At 45.7% G+C, this 24,397-nt stretch overlaps 1 protein-coding gene across 1 annotated transcript in view; it reads right to left on the bottom strand.

Moving 5' to 3' along the window:
- Positions 1–23,014, bottom strand: part of GALNT9 (polypeptide N-acetylgalactosaminyltransferase 9) — a 351,950-nt gene extending 328,936 nt beyond the window's left edge. The window contains exon 1 of the mRNA XM_087880276.1: positions 22,910–23,014. The gene's annotated coding sequence lies outside the window, so the exon portion shown is untranslated. The remainder of the gene's footprint in view (positions 1–22,909) is intronic.
- Positions 23,015–24,397: the final 1,383 nt, after the last annotated feature.

The following is a 24,397-nucleotide window of genomic DNA, read 5'->3' as shown; positions in this document are numbered from 1 at the left end:
CCTCTCTAAGCAGTTTTTGCAGAGTCAGCGTCTTGCCCCCAACAATCTGGGTCCTCATTTTACCCACCTCAGAAGGCTGAGTCAATCTTGAGTTGGTCAGGATCGAACTGCTGGTATATGGGCAGAGTTAGCCTGCAACACTGCATTCTAACCACTGTGAACCGAGGAAGGAAGATTGCCTGGTTGTTGGGTGGGCGTGGCCTAGTCGGCCACCTGCACCATGGCGGGGAGGGGTTGTTTTTGCCCTCCCCGGGCTCCGGAGGTTTTCCTCAAGCCTCCAGGAGGGTGAAAACGGCCTCCCCAGGCTCTGGAGGCCCTCTGGAAGCCGGAAATGGGCCCGTTTCCAATCTTCCCGAACTTCCGGTAGGTCCGTTTTTCACCCTCCCCAAGCCTCCATGTGCACCCTGCACTTACCTGCATCCAAAATGGGCCACGTGGGGACTCCTGGGAGGGGAGGGGAGGGGAGGATTGATGGGGCCAGCCAGGAGTGGGATTTGGGGGTTCTCCAAACTGCACAGAATCTTAGCTAGAGGTTCTCCTGAACCCCTGCAAGCCCCCACCAGCCCACCCCTGGCTACCTGTAGTATTTTCCTGCCAAACCTACTAAAGGTGATCTCTTTAGAGGAATCACTGGTGTGGTTTTTTTTTCCACCAATCCTTTCAGGTCCTCCTGGAATCTGGGATGAAAACCTCACTTTCCTTGGGACCTTGTTCCTCTTTCGCCTCTTCCCTTTTCCACCTGAACTTTCTTGCTTTTAACAGACGGGATTGACGTGGAAATCCTGTCCCCACCATCTGTTCCTTACTTGGCCACATGTGGTTATGGGGAGGGGGAGAAGAGGAGGTGGGGAAGGGGGGGGGCTGGAATGCAACTGTACTCAACCAAAACTCAAGAGCTGACCCGTATTTTATGCCCTTAATCACATAGGCAAACACTCTTCCCCCTGCTAGAGGTCCCTGGTTTACAGGAGATAAACGCAGCTGTCCAAATTCATCCAGAGCTTTCTAATCCAGATTATCTAAAGCCTGCCTGCCTCCCTTGGGAAGCAACAACTGTGACATAATTTGATTCCTTCCTTGCAGACAGTAGCAAAAATTAGAATAGAATAGAATAGAATAGAATAGAATAGAATAGAATAGAATAGAATAGAATAGAATAGAATAGAATAGAATAGAATAGAATAGAATAGAATAGAATAAGAAAGCAGAATGGAATGGAATGGAATGGAATGGAATGGAATAGAATAGAATAGAATAGAATAGAATAGAATAGAATAGAATAGAATAGAATAGAATAGAATAGAATAGAATAGAATAGTTGGAAGGGACCTTGGAGGTCTTCTAGTCCAACCCTCTGCTTAGGCAGGAAACCCTACACCACTTCAGACAAATGGTTGTCCAACATCTTAAAAACTTCCAGTGTTGGAGCATTCACAACTTCTGGTGGTAAGTTGTTCCACTGATTAATTGTTCTCACTGTCAGGAAATTTCTCCTTAGTTCTAGGTTGCTTCTCTCCTTGATGAGTTTCCATCCGTTGCTTCTTCTCCTGCCCTCAGATGCTTTGGAGAATAGCTTGACTCCCTCTTCTTTGCGGCAGCCCCTGAGATATTGGAAGACTGCTATCATGTCTCCCCTGGTCCTTCTCCTCATCAAACTAGACATACCCAGTTCCTGCAACCATTCTTCATATGTTTCAGCCTCCAATCCCCTAATCATTTTTGTTGCTCTTCTCTGCCTTCAAGGAATGCCTTCAAGGGGAAAAAAAAAATAAGGCCAATTGGTCTTTTGAACAAGGGTATTTGGGACGATGCCGTTGTAACTTTGAACGGTCACTAAACGAGCGGTCTCAATCGTGGACCACAAGAAAGATTAGAATCTGCTCATGTCTTCTCTGTCCCAGGTGTGCACATGGGGAAAGATTTGGCACAATTTAGCAGCTCCGTGGACACTCACTTTTTCCTCTCTTCCCACGCTAAAATAAGTGACAGACTGTTCTTTAATATACGAGGGAACATACTTTCAGAAGGCATCTCGTGGGCAATCCAATTGTCACCACGCAACGAAGCACCAGGAGACAAGCCGAGAGGCCTGACTGTTGTTGTCTGAGAGGGTCTGATTGGTTCTTTTATGAATAGCGGTGTCAGTCATTCTTCGGCTCCAGCAGCTCCTAATATACTCCAGAGGTTAGCTCTTAATCGGTTTTGACATCTGGTAGCTTGCTCCAAGTCCCTGCAGAAATTAGCCAGAGAGAAGCTAAGCCGGAGTGTCTCTCTTTCTTTCTCTCTCTCTCTCTCTCTCTTGGTTTTCTTCCACAAATTCCCTCTTCCCGTTCGTTGTTAAGGGTTGACGTCTCCCTCGGCTCTGGGGTTGAACATGAGTTTTGCCTCCGGGCATTTTCTCAAGAAGCTGGAGCAGGGAGACGGCGGCGGAAAAAAAGGAAGGCGCAAGGAAGAAAAAAGAATTGGAAGGCGCTAAAGCACAGCAAAAAAGGGACGTGGTGGCTTAGCGGCTAAGATGCTGAGCTTGTCGATTGAAAGGTCAGCAGTTCAGTGGTTCGAATCCCTAGTGCCGCGTAACGGGGTGAGCTCCCATGACTTGGCCCAGCTTCTGCCAACCTAGCAGTTCGAAAGCACGTAAAAAATGCAAGTAGAAAAATAGGGACCACCTTTGGCAGGAAGGTAACAGTATTTGGCATGCACTGCACACGCGTGCACGCAGCAAACCAGTAGCAAAGCGAACCGGTAGTAGACTTCAGAGCACTTCACCCCTGGAACTAGATATGTCTAGTCTAGGGTTAGAGTTAGGGTTTAGGGGTCTAGGTTTAGAGGTGACATGATAGCAGTCTTCTAATTTACAGACCCCTCGCATCCTGGACATAAACTGTTTCAACTCCTACCCTCAAAACGAGGCTATAGAGCACTGCACACCAGACACAAGGACAGTTTTTTCCCCGAATGCCATCACTCTGCTAAACAAATAATTCCCTCAACACTGTCAAACTATTCACTAAGTCTGCATTTCTATTAATCTTCTCATCGTTCCCACCACCCATCTCCTCCCACTTATGACCGTATGACTGTAACTTTGTTACTTGTATCCTTACGATTTATATTGTTTCCTGATTGCTTATTTGTACCCTATGACTATCATTAAATGTTGTACCTTATGATTCTTGACCAATGTATCTTGTCTTTTTATGTACACTGAGAGTTTATGCACCAAAGACAAATTCCTTGTGTGTCCAATCACACTTGGCCAATAAAAAATTCTATTCTATTCTATTCTAATATTTGAGGGGCTGCCACAGAGAAAAGGGGAGGTCGATCTATTCCCCGAAGCATCTGAAGGCAGGACAAGAAGCAACAGATGGAAACTCATCAAGGAGAGATGCAACCTAGAACTGAGGAGGAATTTTCTGACCTCCCGAAGTTGTGGGTGCTCCATCACTAGAGGTTTTGAAGAAGAGAATTGCACATCCATTTGTCCAGGATGGGTCTCCTGCTTGAGCAGGGGGTTGGATTAGAGGACCTCCTAGGTCTCTTCCAGGCCTATTTTATTTTATTTTTATTTATTTTATTTTTATATGCCGCCCTTCTCCGGAGACTCAGGGCGGCTTACAATACGTTAAGCAATAGCCTTCATACTTTTGTATATTTATACAAAGTCAGCTTATTGCCCCCACAAACTGGGTCCTCGTTTTACCTACCTTAGAAAGGATGGAAGGCTGAGTCAACCTTGAGCCTTGGCGAGATTTGAACCTGCAGTAATTGCAGGCAGCTGGATGTTAAATGCTGCCTTAGTAGGAGGCATTAGACTCCTACGCCACTCAGGCTCCTTATGATCCTGCATTCTATGAATCTGTTTTCCTTACAGCGAGGAGAAATTCTTGTTAAACCTTCTCTATAGGGGTGGGTTCTACTTACCTTTACTACCGGTTTGTAATGGGACCACACATGCGTGCACACTTCTGCACATGCGCAGAACAGTGGTGGGTTTCAAAAATTTTTATTACCGGTTCTGTGGGTGTGGCTTGGTGGGCGTGGCATGGCATGGCATGGCTTGGTGGGCGTGGCATGGCATGGCATGGCTTGGTGGGCGTGGCAGGGGAAGGTTACTGCAAAATCCCCATTTCCTCCTGATCAGCTGGGAATTGTGAGGCAGAGAATAGATGGGGGTGAGGCCAGTCAGAATTTTTACTACCGGTTCTCCGAACTACTCAAAATTTCCGCTACCAGTTCTCAAGAACTAGTCAGAATCTGCTGAAACCCACTTCTGGCGCAGAAGCTTCTGCGCAGGTGCAGAAACTTCCTGATGACGTCCGGGTCGGTGGGCGGAGCCTCCCGCGGGTTTTACTACCGGTTCTTGCAAACCGGTCCGAACTGGGGGCAACCCACCACTGTTTCTCAATTCAAATACCGATAACGTAATGTCATGTACCGAAGCCCATCATAACTAATCACCACAAGTCCTTCTAGTGCAAGAGGCAGAGTGGATGTGTGCGGTGGTGTTGGCTGCTGCTGTTGGCTGCTTCTTTAAAAAAAAGAAAGAAAGACTTGAACATTTGGAAATTATTACAGTCCACTTGCTCTGTAATTATAAAAACCTGAAATTACTTTCAAGCTTTGGGTAGGGAAGAGAAACCATGCAATTACTTCACCAAGCCATTTGCAACCTAATTATCTATGGGTGTCATATGCTCATATTTGAACATAAATGGGAGCCGTTTAAGGGTGAGACATGACCAAATATATATACCTCTGGGCTTTTGCCATTAATGGGCTGGCCTTTCCCTCTCCACCGATTGCTAATAAACTAAACGAACAATAACCAGATGTTACATGCCGGTTTAATGATCAAGCTTATACCACGGGGAGGCTGCTTGTGACATCACCGCAAAGAGAATGAAAATGAGTTATGGATCAGCTGCCAGACTCGCCACCTCAAGTTTACCACTCACGTTAAATTAAAACTATCAGGCAAAAATAAATAATCACTGCTAGCCAAGGAACGTCTGGGTTCTTGCATGTCCTGAGAAAAGTCACGTCAATGAAACGCACGTCAATGAAATGTTGCCTCCTGTTGTGGTCCGCCAGCAGCCTGCGGAGTTGGCAGAGGAGTCGGACAGCGATGAGGCTGAGGAAGAACATGGGCCAGTCCTGGAGGCTGGAGAAGGCCCGGATGAGGGCTCTGCATCAGAGGCAGAGAGGGGACCAGGGCCATCAGGGAGTGATGTGCAGACTCCGGAGCCTCCAGAGCTGACAATAGAGAGGCAGAGGAACAGGAGGAGCCTGTTCCTAGTGTATGTATGAGAAGAGCTGCCAGAAGGCAGGAGCAGCTAAAACAAAAAGGATGACTCGGGAGTAGGGCCAAGAGATGATTGGCCCCTCCCATAAGGCTTAAAAGACCAGCAACGGCTCTTGGGCTCTTTGTCGGAAAACAACGTTGATAGATTTGTTTCTTGTCTTGCTGCATTTATTTCTTGTCGGCGTCTTCTGCTTCTGAACTTTTGCCAAGAAAAGCCTTTGGCAGGTTGCCTAATTAGACCAAGGTTGGGGATAAGGCTGAAGAATTGTGTTAATAAGTATTTGTTTTGAATTAGTTTGGACTACACTGAGAATGAGCTGGTTAATTGTCCTCACTGTTAGGAAGTTTCTCCTTAATTCCAGGTTGCTTTTCTCCTTGGTTAGTTTCCATCCATTGTTTCTTGTCCAGCCCTCTGGTGCTTTGGACAATAAATTGACCCCCCACTCTTCTTTGTGGCAGCCCCTCAAACAGTGGAATACTGCTATCATGTCACCCCTAATGCTTCTTTTCTCTAGACTAGCCAAACCCAAAACCTGCAGCCATTCTTCATATGTTTTAGTCTCCAGGCCTTTGATCATCTTAGTTGCTCTTCTCTGCACTTTTTCCAAAGTCTCAACATCTTTCTTTTTTTTTATAGTGTGGTGACCAAAATTGGTTGCACTATTCCAGGTATGGTCTTACATACAACAATTTGTTGGAACTTAATCTGTAGTCTATCTGATTGCTAGCTGCAGTTCGGCGGTTCAAATCTCGCAAGTCTCAAAGTTGACTCAGCCTTCCATCCTCCCGAGGTGGGTAAAATGAGGAGACCCAGATTGTTGGGGGGCAATAGGTTGACTCTGTAAACCGCTTAGAGGGGGCTAGAAAGCACTGTGAAGCAGTATAGAAGTCTAAGTGCTATCGCTATTGCTAGTCAGGAGTGGGCTTCAAAAATTTTAGCAAGGGGTTCTCTGCCCAGATGCTGGGTGGGCGTGGCCATGGTGGGCGTGGCCTAGTCGGCCTCCTGCACCACAGCGGGTGGGGGGGGGCATTTTTCCCCTCCCTGGGTTCCAGAGTCTTTCCTCGAGTCTCCGGTTGAGCGAAAATGGTCTCCCCAGGCTCCCTTCCTTCCCGAACTTCCAGTAGGCCCATTTTTCATCCTCCCCAAGCCTCCGCGCGCACCCTGCACTTACCTGCATCCAAAACAGGCCGTGTGGGGACTCCTGGGAGGGGCGGGGTGGGCGGGGCGGGGCCAGCCAGTAGTGGGATTTGGGGATTCTCCAAACTGCACAGAATCTTAGCTAGAGGTATATTTATTTATTTATTTATTTATTTATTTGTTTGTTTGTTTGTTTGTTTGTTTGTTTGTTTGTTTGTTTGTTTGTTTATTTATTTATTTATTAGTTCAATTTATATGCCGCCCTTCTCCGGAGACTCAGGGCGGCTTACAATGCGTTAAGCAATAGCCTTCCTACTTTTGTATATACCTGCTTAGTAGGGCTTTTGCCCTCCCCCATAAGCAGTGTTCTTTTTTATACAAAGTCAGCTTATTACCCCCACAAACCGGGTCCTCATTTTACCTACCTCGGAAGGATGGAAGGCTGAGTCAACCTTGAGCCTGGTGAGATTTGAACTCGCAGTAATTGCAGGTAGCTGGCCGCTAAGTGCTACTTTAACAGCAGTTTAGTCCGCTGCACCACCAAGGCTCCACCAAGGTTCTCCCAAACCCTTGTGAAACCCACAGCAGTCCCATCTGTGTTGCTACTCCTGAATATTCACACCTGACACAGAGCTTCTCTAGATGGTAAGGAATTACGGGAGCAAAGTACAGGATTTGGTCCTTCAGGTAACTTGGCCCAAGAGAGTTCAAATTAATCAAATTCAAGTCTCATTCTGACTCTGCCAGTGCAGTTTCTCCAGCCTTACGTCCATCAGTTGTTGTTGTTGTTTTTGAAGAGTGTTTTCTAGCCTGTCAATCAAATAGCTGATGTTGGGCATCACTGCTATTGAAAAGGAAGAGCAAATCATTACAAGATCATTTTACACCCTGGATCCGTAAGGGAGTTCCATGGAAACAGATGTGGATCTTCTCGTGGGTTTTTTTTTTTTTCCTTTCTCCATTTAAATTCTTTGGGTTCCCCAAGAGACCGACTTTGAAAATGGGTGTGCTATATTTCCTTGACAATACATGCCACTTGAGAAAGAATAAAATTTAGTAATTGCTCCCTCGGTGACACTCTTCTTTTAAAACTTAATTAAAAACCCTTCCATCACCCCTTCCTCCCATCTCTTCTCTCCTCTTCTCTCCATCAGGAGAACAAGCCTTTCCTTTCCCGGAGAGAAGATTAAATAAATACACTTCTATGCCATCCAGAACAAATTAAAAATTAAACAAAGGCATTTAGTTGTGGTGGTTGTTTTTTTTTTTTTTTCCTTTTGAAATATACTTTTCGTGCTGCTGCAACTGTTGTTGTTTTGCAACTTCCCCGCTACACCCATCATCGAAATTGAAAAGCAGACGGCTATCCCAAAAGTGCCAAGAAGCACATTTGGAGGGCAAGCGAGTTAAAAATAACTTCAAATCGGCCTTAGAAGATCCCAGCACTAATGTTACAAAAGGGATGGAATGGAAGGAGACATCACTCCGTCTGCTTCGTGTTCCCTTCACACGTGCAAAGTTTTATGGAGGACTAGGTGCCTGGGAGGAAGGGAGAGAAGGAAACCAAACACAGTTACTCCCAGTCATTTTAGTTGCTGGTGTAACTTTGAACCAGGAGAAATGGCAATGATCGAGCAAATAATTTTGATTTCGCCTGGAGGGGTGGACTTGAAAAATCCTTTCACAAGCCTGTGAAGCACCAAGCACAATATAATAAAATCTGTGTGCAGTTTTTTTTAAAAAAAATCATCCTTGGAAGATAGTTGAACTGAACAAATCTAATTGCAAAAATGAGATGTTTTTCTCCTCCTTCCTTCCTTGCTTCCTTCCTTCCTCCCTCCCTCCCTCCCTTCCTCCCATCTCTTCCTCCTTCCTTCCTTCCTTCTCCTCCCTCCCTCCCTCCCTCCCATCTCTTACCCCTTCCTTCCTTCCTTTTCCTCCCTCCTCCCTCCCATCTTTCTCCTTCCTTCCTTCTCCCTCCCATCTTTCTCCTCCCTCCCTCCCTCCCATCTCTTTCTCCTTCCTTCCTTCCTTTCCTTCCTTCCTCCCTCCCTCCCTCCCATCTCTTCCTCTTTCCTTCCTTCCTTCCTTCCTTCTTTCTTTCCTTCCCTCCTTCTTTCCTTCCTTCCTCCCACCCTCACTCCCTCCCATCTCTTCCTTCTTCCTTCTTTCCTTCCTTCTTTCCTTCCTTCCTCCCTCCCTCCCTCCCTCACATCTCTTCCTCCTTCCTTCCCTCTCCTCCTCCCTCCCATCTTTCTCCTTCCTCCCTCCCTCCTCCCATCTTTCTCCTTCCTTCCTTCCTTCATTCCTTCCCCATATCTACAGCTCACCCAGCTCTGTACTTATTATGGATTTATACTAATCCATCTATTGAATTATTTATACAGGAAATCCTCGAAACATCTGTCTGGCTGTTATCTGATGAACCAGGTCTTTCATAACTGACACCCCTGTCAGTTTAATCAGCAGGAAGAGGTTATTATCTTGGTTTTCCAAGATGAGGAGGGCCATGGGGGGAGAGAGAGAGAAAGCTTATTATACATTTGAGCACTTCCTCCAGGAGGAGGAAAATAAATGGAGCTAGTGAAAATATCGCAAGAGCCGCAAAAGGCAAACATATTCTTCAGAATAGTCCTGTGTATCACAAAAATCGACAACAAAGGAATGGATTTTCAAAATCTTTCCCACGGCCGGCCAAGAGGTGGTATTCAGTAGATTCTAACCAGATCTAGAGAACCGGTAGCGGAATTTTTGAGTCGTCCGGAGAACCAGTAGTAAGAATTCTGACTGGCCCCACCCCCATCTATTCTCTGCCTCCCAAGTCCCAGCTCATCGGGAGGAAATGGGGATTTTGCAGTAACCTTCTCCTGGTGTGGGGTGGGAATGGAGATTTTACAGTATCCTTCCCCTGCCACGCCCACCAAGTTACGCCCACCAAGCCACACCCACAGAACCAGTAATAAAAAGTTTTGAAACCCACTACTGGGCCGGCTCCATAGCAGATGACACACTGGAAAACGGGTGGAACCACTAAAGAGACGATCCATAAAATGTCATTTCCTAAATGATTGCGAAGGTCTGTCAGCAAACTGGATACAAATGGAATTCTGCCTAAATTGGGGGGAGGAGTGGGGGGGGGAAATCAGCACAGACTATAGGAAGCAAGCCATTTTGACAATTGTGCTAATTGCTTTAAATGCTCTCCCACTTAAACCGAAGTCACAGAATCTGCAGATTCTGCAGAGAAAGCTTCAGTCTAATCCGGGTAAATCAGACAGAAAACACGACCAGATAGGCTTAATTTACCTTATTGTAAGGCTACTCTTGCAAGTCTGAAAGTACAAATCTCCCACGTCACTTTTTACAGCCTGAAAAGTTAAGGAGGGTCCTTCCTGAGTTTCTTTCTCTGCCTGTTAGGCAGCTGTGGGCTCCCCACGCTCTTATCTCATTCTTCCTTAAGTAGCATCAATGGTGGTATTCAGCCGGTTAAATCTTGTTTGGGCAAAACGGTAGCAGCGGCTGTGGGAGGCTCCGCCCACCTGCTCGGATGTCATCACATCCCGTTTTTGATGCTCTGAGCATGTGTGGAAGACTCTGAGCCTACGCACGTGCTCTCACATTTGCGAACCGGTAGCGAAGGTTAAGTGAATACCGCCCTGGAGTAGCATCTCTCTCTCCCTAATGTCATCCCCACATTCTATGACAGGGAATAACAGAGTTGGGAGGGTCCTTGGAGGTCATAGATCATAGATTAACAGAGTTGGAAGGGACCTTATAGGTCATCTAGTCCAACTCCCCCCCTCCCGCTCAAGCAGGAGACCCTACACCATTTCTGACAGATGGCAGTCCAGTCTCTTCTTGAAAGTCTCAAGTGATGAAGCTCCCACAACTTCCGAAGGCAACTTCTGTTCCATCAGTTGATTGTTCTCACTGTCAGAAAGTTCCTCCTCATTTCTAGGTTGAATATCTCTTTGGTCAGTTTCCATCCATTATTCCTTGTCTGGCTTTCAGGTGCCTTGGAAAACAGCTTGACCCCCTCCGCTCTGTGGCAGCCCCTCAAATATTGGAAGACTGATATCCTGTCTTCCCTGGTCCTTCTCTTCACTAGACAAGCCATGCCCAGTTCCTACAACTGTTCTTCATATGTTTTAGTCTCCAGTCCCCTCATCATCCTGGTTGCTCTCCTCTGCACTTTTCTAGAGTCTCAACATCTTTTTTATAATGTGGTGACCAAAACTGGATGCAGTATTCTAGGTGTGGCCTTACTAAGGCTTTATAGAGTGGTATTAGTACCTCACTTGATCTTGATTGAATCCCTCTGTTAATGCAATTTAGGATTGTTTTGGCTTTTTTGGCTGCCGCTGCACACTGTTGTCTCATATTTAGCTGGTTGTCCACTAAGACTCCAAGATCCCTCTCACAGTTACTGCTATTAAGCCTGGTTTCCCTCAGTTTATATTTGTGCTTTTGGTTTTTCTTACCTAAGTGTAAGACTTGAGTTTTCTCTACATTGAATTTCATTTTGTTAGATAGGGCCCAGGGTTCAAGTCTGTCAAGATCCATCTGGATCTTGAGCCTATCTTCTAGGATGTTAGCTATTGCTGCCAGCTTAGTATCATCTGCAAATTTGGTGAGTTCCCCTTCTATTCCCTCATCTAATTCGTTATGAAGATGTTGAAGAATCCTGGGCCTAAGACGGAACCTTGTGACACCCCACTGCTTACTTCTCTCCATGTAGACTTAGACTCATTAAGAACTACTCGTTGAGTATGGTTTGTCAGCCAGTTGCGAATCCATCTGGTGGTGAAGCTATCTATCCCACTTTTTTCTAGCTTACAAAGAAGTAGGTTGTGGTCTACTTTGTCGAATGCCTTGCTGAAGTCTAAATATATTATGTCCACAGTATTTCACTGGTCTACTAATTTAGTCACTATGTTAAAGAATGAGATAAGATTGGTTTGGCATGATCTGTTTTGAACAAACCGACTGCTAGTTATTCCTTCTAGCTGTTGGCAGATCTGGTTTTTTATTATCTTTTCCAGTCTTCTAGTCCAACCCCCTGCTCCAGCAGGAGATCCTATAATTTATCTACGCTCTGTGGCCATTTTTATTCTAGCAAGGTTTCGGTATCTTGATCCCTCAAATCAAGTGGTGGGAGTGAACTATTGCGCTTTTCAAGATGCAGCAGGAATAAGAATTAACCAGACCATCTGGATAGCAGTTATTCTGAGTAACAAGGACTGAGCGGACTTTTCAAATTTCACAACATATAGACAGGTTTTAACCATAGTTTCAGTGGGGAAAATGTGACCATCCTAGACCAGGCCAAGTCCAAAAATGCCAGGGAATTTCTAGAAGCCTGGCACTCTTGACAAATCAGCCATCAATGGACACATAGATATAAACAACAGCTATAGACTATGCATAAGAGACAATCATCCAGCCCACAAGAGAAGAAAAAGATTTCAGCACCTCTCCATTAATAGTCAGCACCCAGATCAGCAAAAATTAACTCCAAGACCAACAATCAAGTAAGCCAGGGGTCCTCAAACTACGGTCCGCGGGCTGCATATGGCCCACCGAAACCATTAATCTGGCCCGCGCAGGACCACAAGGTTGCCCCATCCACATTGCCCCGTCCACCCACGGGCCCCCACCCTTCGGCCGAGCGCAAGACTTACCTTTGCGAACCCCACGGGCTGGAACTGGAAGGTAGGGCCAACATTTTTGGCCTGCAGAATGCTTCTGGAGGCGGGGGAGGTGATAAAAGGGCTGTGTGGAAAGTCAACCAAAAGCTCAACATGCAAACAAAAGCAAATAAAAGACCCCCAGGAGCAAAACAAATTACAGTTTAATTTGTGTGCATTATTTAATGGACTGCTAAATTGGCCATGCCCACCTAGTCACATGACCTAGTCACGCCTACCCAGTCACATGACCATCTAGACACGCCCCCCCCACAGCCAGGCCGCCCCCCTAACAGTCTGAGGGACCGTGAATTGGCCCCCTGTTTAAAAAGTTTGAGGACCCCTGAAATAAGCAATACCCCAATCAGGAAACGGCCAAGAGCCATCAGTAAACACCCCAGCCAAAGAATCTCTAAGACCCCCACCCACTCACACAGACAGGTAAGACACCAGAATATAAACTGACAACACACAACACTCCTTACTAGCACTGATGATGTTACCTAGTTGGGTCCTGAAATGTCTGCAAGAAAACAAGCAAGCTCAGAGACCACCAAGGACCCCACAGTAATCCTCCTCCTCCTCCTCCTCCTCCTCCTCCTCCTCCTCCTCCTCCTCCTCCTCCCAAACTCCACTCTCTTCTAGCACTGATGATGTTACCTAATTTGGGTTATGAAATGTCTGCAAGAAAACAACCAAGCTCAGAGACCACCAAGGACCCCACAATAGTCGTCGTCGTCCTCCTCCTCCTCCTCCTCCCAAACTCCACTCTCTTCTAGCACTGATGATGTTACCTAATTTGGGTCAAGAAATGTCTGCAAGAAAATAACCAAGCTCAGAGAGCACCAAGGTTGGTTCTAGGTTGCTTCTCTCCTTGATGAGTTTCCACCCATTGCTTCTTGTCCTGCCTTCAGGTGCTTTGGAGAATAGCTTGAGTCCCTCTTCTTTGCGGTAGCTCCTGAGATGTTGGAAGGCTGCTATCATGTCACCCCTAGTCCTTTTAACTAGACTAGACATACCCAGTTCCTGCCACCGTTCTTTGTACGTTTTGCCCTCCAATCCCCTAATCCTCTTGGTGGCTCTTCTCTGCCCTCTCTCTAGAGTCTCCGCCATTGTTTCAGTTCAACTGTAGGGTCCTTTAGTGCCAAGCGGAGAGAGCACCAAGGACTCTCGCAACATGTGTCTGTGTGTGTTTCGGTGCCTGTGTATCTTTCATCTGAATTGGTTTTGCATTGTAGTGACAGCTCTCTTTTCAATTCGCCTGGAAAGCATCCATGAAAAGCTGATGGATGTATTTTTAGTCTGCCTTTAATCTTTTCCGAGTTACCGTGGCAGATTGCAACCTATCTCAGTTTCCCCAAACCTGTCTGGGAGTTATGCTAGTAAAAACCACACACACTCAGATACACACACACAAACAAGTCAATGAGTCTGAATTGATTGCTGCTCTGGAATCATATGGAAATGTTTCTTAACAGCCAAGCCATTCGAGGTATAGGTTATTGGATCATATGCATTTCATTCCGGATGTCACAGGTAAGGCAGACAGCCATCCATCACTGTGTAAAACATTCCAAATTAACAATAAGGACATGTCGAGGTTTGACTTCAGCTAGGCAGGCAGGTGCCTATAGCAGAGAATAGGATGGGATGGGATGGGATGGGATGGGATGGGATGGGATGGAATGGAATGGAATGGAATGGAATGGAATGGAATGGAATGGAATGGAATAGGGATAGGGATAGGGATAGGGATAGGGATAGGAATTGAGAATAGAATAGAATAGAATAGAATAGAATAGAATAGAATAGAATAGAATAGAATAGAATAGAATAGAATAGAATAGAATAGAATAGAATAGAATTCTTTTATTGGCCAAGTGTGATTGGACACCCAAGGAATTTGTCTTTGGTGCATATGCTCTCAGTGCACATAAGGAGAATAAAATACATTCATCAAGAGTAAAAAGATACAACACTTAGTCAAGGTTACTAATAAGCTATCAAATCCTACTAGGAAACAAATAAAAACAATATACATAAAAAAGCAACATGGTTATAGTCATAAGTGGGAAGAGATAGATACTAGTAAGGAAGAGAAGGATAATAGTAATACGGTCTTAGTGAATTATTTGACAGTGTTGTGGGAATTAGTTGTTAAGCAGAGTGATGGCGTTTGGGGAAAAACCTGCCATTCTGTCTAGTTGTTCTGGTGCACAGTGCTCTATAGTGTCGTTTTGAGGGTAGAAGTTGAAACAGTTTATGTCCAGGATGCGAGGGGTCTGTAGATATTTTCATAGCCCCCTTTTTGACTTGTGCAGTATAGAGATCCTCAATGGAAGGCAGGTTGGTAGCCATGGTTTTTTCTGCAGTTCTAACTATCCTCTGAAATCCATGTCTGCCTTGTTGGGTTGCAGAACCAAACCAGACAGTGATAGAGGTGCAGATGACAGACTCAATCATTCCTCTGTAGAACTGGATCAGCAGCTCCTTGGGCAGTTTGAGCTTGTCCCTGAGAGTCCTGCAAGTCCCTTGGACTGCAAGGCCATCCAACCGGTCAGTCCTAGAGGAGATCCACCCTGACTGCTCTTTAGAAGGCCAGATCCTGAAGAGGAAACTCAAATCCTTTGGCCACCTAATGAGAAGGAAGGACTCCCTGGAGAAGAGCCTCCTGCTGGGAACGATGGAGGGCAAAAGAAGAAGGGGACGGCAGAGAAGGAGGTGGCTGGATGGAGTCACTGAAGCAATCGGTGTGAGCTTCAATGGATTCTGGGGGATGGTAGAGGATAGGAAGGCCTGGAGGAACATTGTCCATGGGGTCGCGATGAGTCGGACATGACTTCGCAACTAACAACAACGATAGATAGATGATAGATAGATAGATAGATAGATAGATAGATAGATAGATAGATAGATAGATAGATAGATAGATAGATAGATAGATAGATAGATAGATAGATAGACAGGCAGGCAGGCAGGCAGGCAGGCAGGCAGGCAGGCAGGCAGGCAGGCAGGCAGGCAGGCAGGCAGACAGACAGACTTCGCAACTAACAACAACAAAATGGAGATTCTCAGTCCTCCAAGTCATGTTTGTCCCAAAGGTACTTTTTCTCAAGAGGCAACTGGACTTCCTTGGTTTTTCTTTTGAAGATGTTTCGCTTCTTATCCAAGAAGCTTCTTCAGCTCTGACTGGATGGTGGGGGAATGGAAGGATTGATACTCCTTGCAGACAGCTGGTCGTTGGCATTCTTTAGCCAGAAGCTTCTTGGATGAGAAGCGAAACGCCTTCCAAGAAAAAGCACCTTTGGGATAGGGAAACAGGAATGAAAACGGGATGAGGGCAGTAGGTCAGGCAGATCTTCCCACAGCTTCGCTCGCTGAGGATGCTGCATTGCGGCCTCGGCTTCTACCAAATTAAGTGGAGTACCGAAACCAAGAAAGAAGCAATAAGACACCAGGACTCCAGCCGGCATTGATTGCGATCTACAAAAGAGACACGTCTTTGCAGGAACTGAAGTATTTGCCTGTCCTTATCATATCAGAGGCCAGAAGTAAACCATCCAAGGATGTAGGAGAGGGAGGAGGGCTGAAACGCCTTGAGTAGATCATCAGGATGTGCTACAAATCTGTCCTCTTTCTCATGTTTCTTCCAGAGAAAAGCTTTCTCTTTCTAATGCATCACCGGAGGCAAGGATGAATCATCACGCTGGGATAATAACTTCCTACAAGAGTTGAGTCAACGGTAGGGTTTTTTTTATCACACCAGGGCAAAATGTGTTTCCCACCACACACACACACACACACACACACACACACACACAGGCACGCACAAAGAGAGTCACAGAAGGCAGTGAAGTGACATTATTCACTTGTGGGTTTTTTTTTCTTTCTTTTCTTCCCCCAAGTCTGATCCAGGATGGCTGAGTTCACTTGAAATAGAATATTTGTAGCTCAGGGGTTGAAATGAGGGGGTCCTTGATCCTCTCCGAGTTTGGTTGGGTTTTTTTTTTTTTTTTGGTTTTTTTTTTTGCAGATGTTTCATGACCCAGCTTGGTAACATCAGCAGTGCTACAAGAGAGGGGTTTGCGAGTAGGAGGAGGAGGAGGAAGGAGGAGGAGGAAGGAGGAGGAGGAGGACTGTAGGGTCCTTAGTGCTCTGTCAACTTGGTAATTTTATTGCTGACGTTTCATTACCCAAGTAGATAACATCATCAGTGCTAGAAGGTTTTCAGGAGGAGGAGGAGGAGGAAGAAGAAGAAGAAGAAGAGGAGGAGGAGGAGGAGGAGGAGGAGGAGAAGGAGGAGGAGGAGGAGGAGGAGGAGGAGGAGGAGGAGGAGGAGGAGGAGGAGGAGGAGGAGGAGGAGGAAGACTGTGGGATCGCTGGTCTCTGAGTTTGGTTGTTTTCTTGCAGATGTTTCATGACCCAACTCAGTAACACCAGCAGTGCTAGAAGACAGTGGGGTTTGAGGGGCTGAGGAGGAGGAGGAGGAGGAGGAGGAGGAGGAGGAGGAGGAGGAGGAGGAGGAGGAGGAGGAGGATCCTTGGTGCTCTCTAAGCTTGGTGGTTTTCTTGCAGACGTTTCATTACCCAACTAGGTAACCTCATCAGTTTTACAAGGGAGAGGGGTTTGCTCTCTGATTAGATCCTAGCATCAGTGTTGGTGGGTATGTTCTCCTTGGTTAGGCTATTGTTTACTGTCTGTTTGTCTGAGTTGGTAGTTTCTCGATTGGGGTGTTGTTTGCTTCTGGATCGGGGTGGGTTCTATTTACCTTTACTACCAGTTTGCAATGGGATTGCGCGTGCGCGCTTGCTTCGCTTCTGTGCATGCGCAGATCACCGATGACGACATCCGGGGTGGTGGGAGGGGCTTCCCGCTGGTTTTACTACCGGTTCTTGCGAACCGGTCCGAACCAGGGACAACCCACCACTGTTCTGGATTGTTAGTTTAGCATTAACCCTGGTGTTAATCTCTGCTTATTCTAGGAAGTGTTTTAGTCTGTTTCCTTGTTAGCCTTTTGATTGTCTCTTTTGAATGGTGTGTAGATTTTGCTTAGGAATAAAGCTTTAATCCTTTTATTCCCCTCATAGTTTCACTGCCACGTTCAGTGATCTCAAAATTCCATTTTGATTCTCCTCACCAGGCTGAATTAACACATTTCCAAACCACACCTCAATTCCTAAAATTCCTCTGGAATGACGGCCAACTTCCCATCTTTCTGAATTAACAGCTTTTAGGCAACTAGATTCTGGGATGTGTGAGACCGGAACGCCAGAGCATAAAATCCTAGACACCCAACTATAAACCAAACTTAATTACTTTGTTGCCTTGTATTTCCAAAGCATACCTATCCAGCTAGGTTAATAAAGAGATCTTCCTGATTTCCCAATTAATATTATTGATTAAATCTATGTAATGAGAAGGGATAGGATTTCAATTTGAGGCATGTTTAACCTGGCTGCTTGGAATAATTCAGTGTGGCTGAAAAAACATCACCCAGAGTTAATTATGCTATGGCTCGTTAAGAAATGTTGACTTCAAAAAGCTTCCAGGGAGTATGGGACTTTGCATCAAGATTTTTTTCAAAGGCAATCCTGATCTGTCCCCCACTCCCCCCATCTGTCTGTCTGTCTGTCTGTCTGTGTGTGTGTGTGTGTGTGTGTTTGTGTGTAGAGAAAGAGAGACAGAGAGAGAAAGACAGAAAGAGAAAAAGAGAAAGACAGAGACAGAGACAGAGACAGGGAGCCAGAGACACAGGGAAACACAGGGAGACAGAGAAAGAGACAGAGACAGAGAGAGAGAGAGAGAGAGAGAGAGAGAGAGAGAGAGAGAGACAGAGACAGAGAGAGACACAGAGAGAAAGAGAGAAAGAGAGAGAGAGATAGAGAAAGAGAGACAGAGACAGAAAAAGAGATAGAGACAGAGAGGGACAGAGAGAAACAAAGACAGACAGACAGAGAAATACAGCTGCACGCAGCTGTATTTCCTTGTTTCTAATCTGCAGACAAACTTAATCTCCAGATTAGCTAATGCAAAGATTACTATATTTTTCTTCCTTGCAAATAAAGACACATAGATTTTTGCCATCCATAGAGTAGGGTTTCTTAACTTTGGGAACTTTTAAGATGGGTGAACTTCAACTTAATAATGGTTGCAACGTCCTGGATTTATCCAGTTCGGTGGATAAAGATGCCAAATCCAGTCTCAGCATCGGTGCAACTAACCATCATCATCATAATAATAATAGAAGAAGAAGAGTGAAAAGAGTGGAATGTCAATTTGCAAAGCATCCCTGGCCTGCTCTCGAGTTGCCATAAGCAAGGGGGATGGGAAACCGATGAAGCAATATGGCAGCCAAAGACAAGAGCACATTCCAGATATATCTTTCTCAAGGCTGTCTCCCAGGGTTACCCACAGCGGCCAGCGGGGAGTGATCTCTACAACCCGCGAAATTGCTCCGTGCTTCTTTACTGTCAGCTTTTATCCGTGGACTCTCAGATTCCTGAATGCAACGTAACATCATAAGCATGTAGTATGATAGATTTTCAGGGCCCAGCGCAACATGTTCATATTGGTGCAATATATCATAATGCAATGTTACGCACATATAGGTATAGAGGATTGTGTGTTGTTAGTATGATTATTGGGGTAGGGATTTTTTTTCTTTCACTGTGAGTTATTGATATATATTTATGTTGTGGGGGGCAAAGGCACGAAGGGAGGCTCAGCCAATCTCATTGTACACGTCTTGTGCTTTGACAATAAAGGTTGAATAATTTGACTAATTTGAATTTCACTGGAAATCCAAGAAAAGTATTTGGAACTGAAGATGGAATGGTCCAGTGGTGAAATCCAAATTTTTTTACTACCAGTTCTGTGGGCGTGGCTTGGTGGGGGTGGTGTCGCTTGGTGGGCATGGCAGAGGAAGGATACTGCAAAATCTCCATTCCCACCCCACTCCAGGGGAAGGATACTGCAAAAGGATACTGAGCCCTGGTAACGCAGCAGACTAAAGCACTGTTATTAACATCAGATACCTGCAATTACTGCAAGTTCAAATTTCACCAGGCTCAAGGTTGACTCAGCCTTCCATCCTTTCTAAGGTAGGTAAAATGAGGACCCAGATTGTGGGGGCAATAAGATGACTTTGTATAAAATATACAAAAGTATGAAGGCTATTGCTTAATTGCATTGTAAGCCGCCCTGAGTCTTCGGAGAAGGGCGGCATATAAATCAAATTAAAAAAGAAAAAAGATACTGCAAAATCTCCATTCCCTCCCCACTCTGGGGGCAGCCAGAGGTGGCATTTGCCGGTTCTCCGAACTGCTCAAAATTTCCGCTACCTGTTCTCCAGAACCTCTCAGAACCTGCTGGATTTCACTCCTGGAATGGTTTCGTATAAGCAGAGAAGAATTTTGGCTACATTATGCTGGCTTGAACTTATGTAGAATAAACAAACAATAATAGTTTCCTCTCTGGCAAGAGTTTATGGAGGCTTACTTGCTGATCACCAGATAACAGGAAGATTGTCACACGGTAAAATCAGAGTTGAGAAATATTTACAGGATTGAGTCATGAGGCCCATCCCAGCTGAGATATCGTCAGCATGTTGAGTTTTGTCACAATTCCATGCCAGAGCTTTGCCCCTTGTTATCAACAAACATTGGTGCAGAACATCAATATCTTCATCTTCCAAATATCCTCGTTGGCCATCATCAAGACAAAAAAAAGAGTCAGCTTTGTCTGGAGGGTAAATGGAAGAGGAGGAGAAGCCAGGTAAATTGCAGCTTTGAGCCAAGTACATGGTTTCATGCCTGCGAAGACATCCATTCATGCTTGCAGCTGCCCAACCCCTGAAGGAAGAGAAGCTTGAAGCAAAGATTCCAGATGTTTCATTGGGAAGCTCTCAAGAACTATTTGCATGTGCACCACAGCGGGAAGGTGCAATCAACATCTGCTTTTAGAATAGGTAGAACAGAATAGAATTCTCTATTGGCCAAATGTGATTGGACACACAAGGAATTTGTCTTTGGTGCATATGCTCTCAGTGTACATAAAAGAAAAGATACATTCATTAAGAATTAGAATAGAATAGAATAGAATAGAAGAGAAGAGAAGAGAAGAGAAGAGAAGAGAAGAGAAGAGAAGAGAAGAGAAGAGAAGAGAAGAGAAGAGAAGAGAAGAGAAGAGAAGAGAATTTTTTGGATGCAGGTAAGTGCAGGGTGTGCATAGAGGCTCAGGGAGGGTGAAAAATGGTCCTACCGGAAGTTCAGGAAGGCTGGAAATGGGCCCGTTTCCAGCCTCCGGAGGGCTTCTGGTGTCAGCACTTCAACCTGCATTTACTCTAGTGCTGACATAAGAAGGAGAAGAGGGGGCAGCTGGCAAGAGGACGCTTGACATTTCACCTACTTATTTTCCTTGAAGATAATATCTCCTAGGAGATGAGATGGGAGGGGGGACATTCCTGGGAACTTAAGAAGTAGATATGGGGAGAGTGATTTGGAAGAAGGCCAATGAGACGCAGAGAATTGGGGAACGGAAAGGGAAGGTTTGGGGTCAGGAAGTCAGAGTTGGCTACGCCACGATCGGGGACAGGTTGTCGTGCTTAATAAAATGAAAGATTTCTTCAAAGACTATCTGTTTGGAAATGCAATTTATTTTATTTGAGACGACATCGAAACCTGACATCTGGAGCCTGGGGAGGCTGTTTTCACACTCTTGGAGGCTCGAGGAAAGCCTCCGGAGCCCAGGGAGGGCAAAAACACCCCCCACCGCCATGGTGCAGGAGGCCGACTAGGCCACGCCCACCCAGCAACCGGGCAGAGAACTCCTTGCTAAAATTTTTGAAGTCCACCCTTGTGAAGAACCAACTTTCCACCAACAGAGTTTCATGCATCACTACCCCAAAGTGGCAAGCAGAGATTTTTTCTCTCTCTCCCTATTTGAAATGTATCTCACATAGGTTTTTCTTTTTTTTTTTTTGCCGTCCCTGAAGGAGCTGCTATCGGGCTTCTCAATCTTGTTAAACAGCTTCCTTGTCTCCCTCCCTTCTCTCCTTCTCTCTCTCTCTCTCCCTCTCACACACACACACTTGCTTTCCATTTCTTCGCTGGCAATATTGTTGTTACAGATCTATGCGCGGAGTGCCACAATGCTCTCCCTGGTGGGTGGCAATGAATAATATATTCATTACTATTCGATGCGAACGGGCGCATCAACAGAAGAAGCAGATTCCCACAGGTCACCCAGAAATCACTTACTTCGTTGTAGCAACCCTCCGGCTCCTTATTACATTTGCAAGCGCTGCGCACAGAGAAAGGAAGACGCCGATACGCGCACCGAGAGCATATAAAAGCATCGATTCCCTTTGCTACTGGACAACTTGGAAGGTGTGTTGTTGTTGTTTTAAAGGATGTGCAGCAGGGAGAGTATTCACTTACCTTCACTACCGGTTCGCAAATGTGAGCGCATGCGCAGGGCCTTCCACACATGCGCAGAACGTCAAAAACAGGACGTGATGACATCCGGGGGGGGGTTGGACAGAGCCTCCTGCAGCTGCCGCTACCGGTTTGCCCAAACCAGATAGAACTGGCTGAATACCACCACTGATGCGCAGTCCTCGACACACAACCCAAATTGAATTTCCGTCGTTAAGTCGGTACAATTGAAAGGCAAGCCACCATGTCACCAGACCCACTTTTATGACTCTTTTTACCGCAATGCTTAAGCAAACCCGGAGAGCCAGTTTGGTCTAAGTGGTGAAGGCACCAGCGAGAGACTATGAGTTCTAGTCCTGGTTTAGGCATGAAAGCCGGCTGGGTGACTTTGGGCCAATCACCAGGAGATGGTGAGTTCTAGTTCTGACTTAGGCATGAAAGCCGACTGGGTGACTTTGGGCCAATCACCAGGAGATGGTGAGTTCTAGTTCTGACTTAGGCATGAAAGCCGATTGGGTGACTTTGGGCCAATCACCAGGAGATGGTGAGTTCTAGTCCTGGTTTAGGCATGAAAGCCGGCTGGGTGACTTTGGGCCAATCACCAAGAAATGGTGAGTTCTAGTTCTAACTTAGGCATGAAAGCCAACTGGGTGACTTTGGGCCAATCACCAGGATATGGTGAGTTCTAGTTCTAATTTAGGCATGAAAGCCGGCTAGGTGACTTTGGGCCAATCACCAGGAGATGGTGAGTTCTAGTTCTGACTTAGGCATGAAAGCCGACTGGGTGACTTTGGGCCAATCACCAGAAGATGGTGAGTTCTAGTTCTGACTTAGGCATGGAAGCCGATTGGGTGACTTTGGGCCAATCACCAGGAGATGGTGAGTTCTAGTTCTGATTTAGGCATGAAAGCTGACTGGGTGACTTTGGGCCAATCACCAAGAAATGGTGAGTTCTAGTTCTAACTTAGGCATGAAAGCCAACTGAGTGACTTTGGGCCAATCACCAGGAGATGGTGAGTTCTAGTTCTGATTTAGGCATGAAAGCTGACTGGGTGACTTTGGGCCAATCACCAGGCGACTGGGAGTTGTAGTCCTGCCATAGGCATGAAAATCAGCTGGGAAACACTGGGTCTCTCTCTCTCTCTCTCTCTCTCTCTCTCTCTCTCTCTCTCTCTCTCTCTCTCTCTCTCTCTCTCTCAACAGCCCACTTCACAGAGTTGTTGTTATGGGGAAAGAGGAAGAGGAAGATTTGTTGGATATGTTCACCGCCTTGAGTTATTTGTAAAAATAATAAGGCAGGATATAAATAAACAAAGACTAAAAATCGAATCATTGCTGTACTTACATGAATCCTGTAGACATTTTTTCATCGTTTTCCTATGCAATGTTGAGCCATCCTAAATCATGGATTCGGGGCTACCTCTGGTCTCTCCCTTGACTTGCCTTTAAGCTACAATGCAAAATGAAGGTCTTTTTTACTGGAACGGCGATCTGCATTTCTCTCCAAAAGCTCTAATTGAATTGGAGAATTCGTGCGCCACAATAAACGCGTCTAAATTAGCGCTCCGAACTTGACCCACCTGGGTTTGCCAAAATAAAGGAATTTCGCTCAACGCTACACCACCAGGATTTCCTGAAATTCTGTCCGCCAAGACACTTCCCCCCCCCCCGAAACTTCTCCTTTCCTAATCTAGAATTACAGGCAGAGTTCCAACTTCGTAGTAAAAAAGTGTAATTTCTTCAGCGTAGAGCAAAGAAAAATAAGCATGGTTCCTTGCATTCTTTAAATTTTCTTTGCCTGGACTCGGGCGTCTTCTCTCTCTCTCTCTCTCTCTCTCTCTCTCTCTCTCTCTCTCTCTCTCTGTCTTTCTCTCTGGCTCTGGCTCTCTTTCTCTGTCTCTTTCTCTTTCTTTCTCTCTCTCTCTCTGTCTCTGTCTCTTTCTCTGTCTCTGTCTCTCTCTGTGTGTGTCTCTCTGTCTCTCTCTGTCTGTCTCCTCTGTCTCTCTCTTCCTCTCCCTCTCTCTCTCTGTCTCTCTCTGTCTCTCTTTCTCTCTGTCTCTCTCTTCCTCTCCCTCTGTCTCTCTGTCTCTCTGTCTCTCTTTCTCTGTCTCTCCCTGTTTCTCTCTGTCTCTTTCTCTTTCTCTCTGTCTGCCTCTCTCTCTCTCTCTCTCTCTCTCTCTCTCTCTCTCTCTCTCTCTCTGGCTATGGAGAATATTTTGCAAGGAAGAAAACCACAGTAGGAAGCACGCTGGCCAGTTGGCACAATTCTGCTCTGCTCTGCCCAGAATGGATTTTTTCAGCTTTAAATCTGTCCGCCAACTTAATCCTTTCTGCTTCCTTCGACAAAGTAAGGACTAGAAGGATATGAATCAAAGACTTAAGCACCTCGGCCATTTGGCACGCTGAAAGGGGTCAATGCCAACCCGCACTTGGAGAAGAATTAAGCCAAATACATTTCTATAAAACAATTATGGACAGCATGCTTCTCCACTTCAGCAAGCCTCCCAACCAAAAACTTGCTAGAACTTGCTAGCGTTTCTCAGTCAAGAAGGGGCAGATTATAAATTGGCAGATGATTTTCCGAAGGATAACTTCGGGGACCGAATAGCTGTTATTTAAAGAAGCGTTTCTCTGGAATTCGTGCAAGCGTCCAGCTCTCGGATAGGACAAAGGAGCTTTTCAAAGAATCCCTGCTTTGTGAATCTCTCCTTTCTTTGCTGTCCTCCGATTGCTGTTTGAAACTTTCCAGCCCATTTCAGAGAAGTAAAACCAATGGGGGGAGGAGGCGGGGGGAAGCCAGATTGGTTTAACGGCCCTGTGATTCGTTTAACAC

This window comes from Pantherophis guttatus, chromosome 17 (genome assembly GCF_059756535.1).
Source record: "Pantherophis guttatus breed Tessera chromosome 17, ASM5975653v1, whole genome shotgun sequence".
Taxonomy (NCBI): Eukaryota; Metazoa; Chordata; class Lepidosauria; order Squamata; family Colubridae; genus Pantherophis; species Pantherophis guttatus.
Note: the sequence above shows the minus strand (reverse complement) of the source record. Positions and strands in the feature narration are given on the sequence as shown.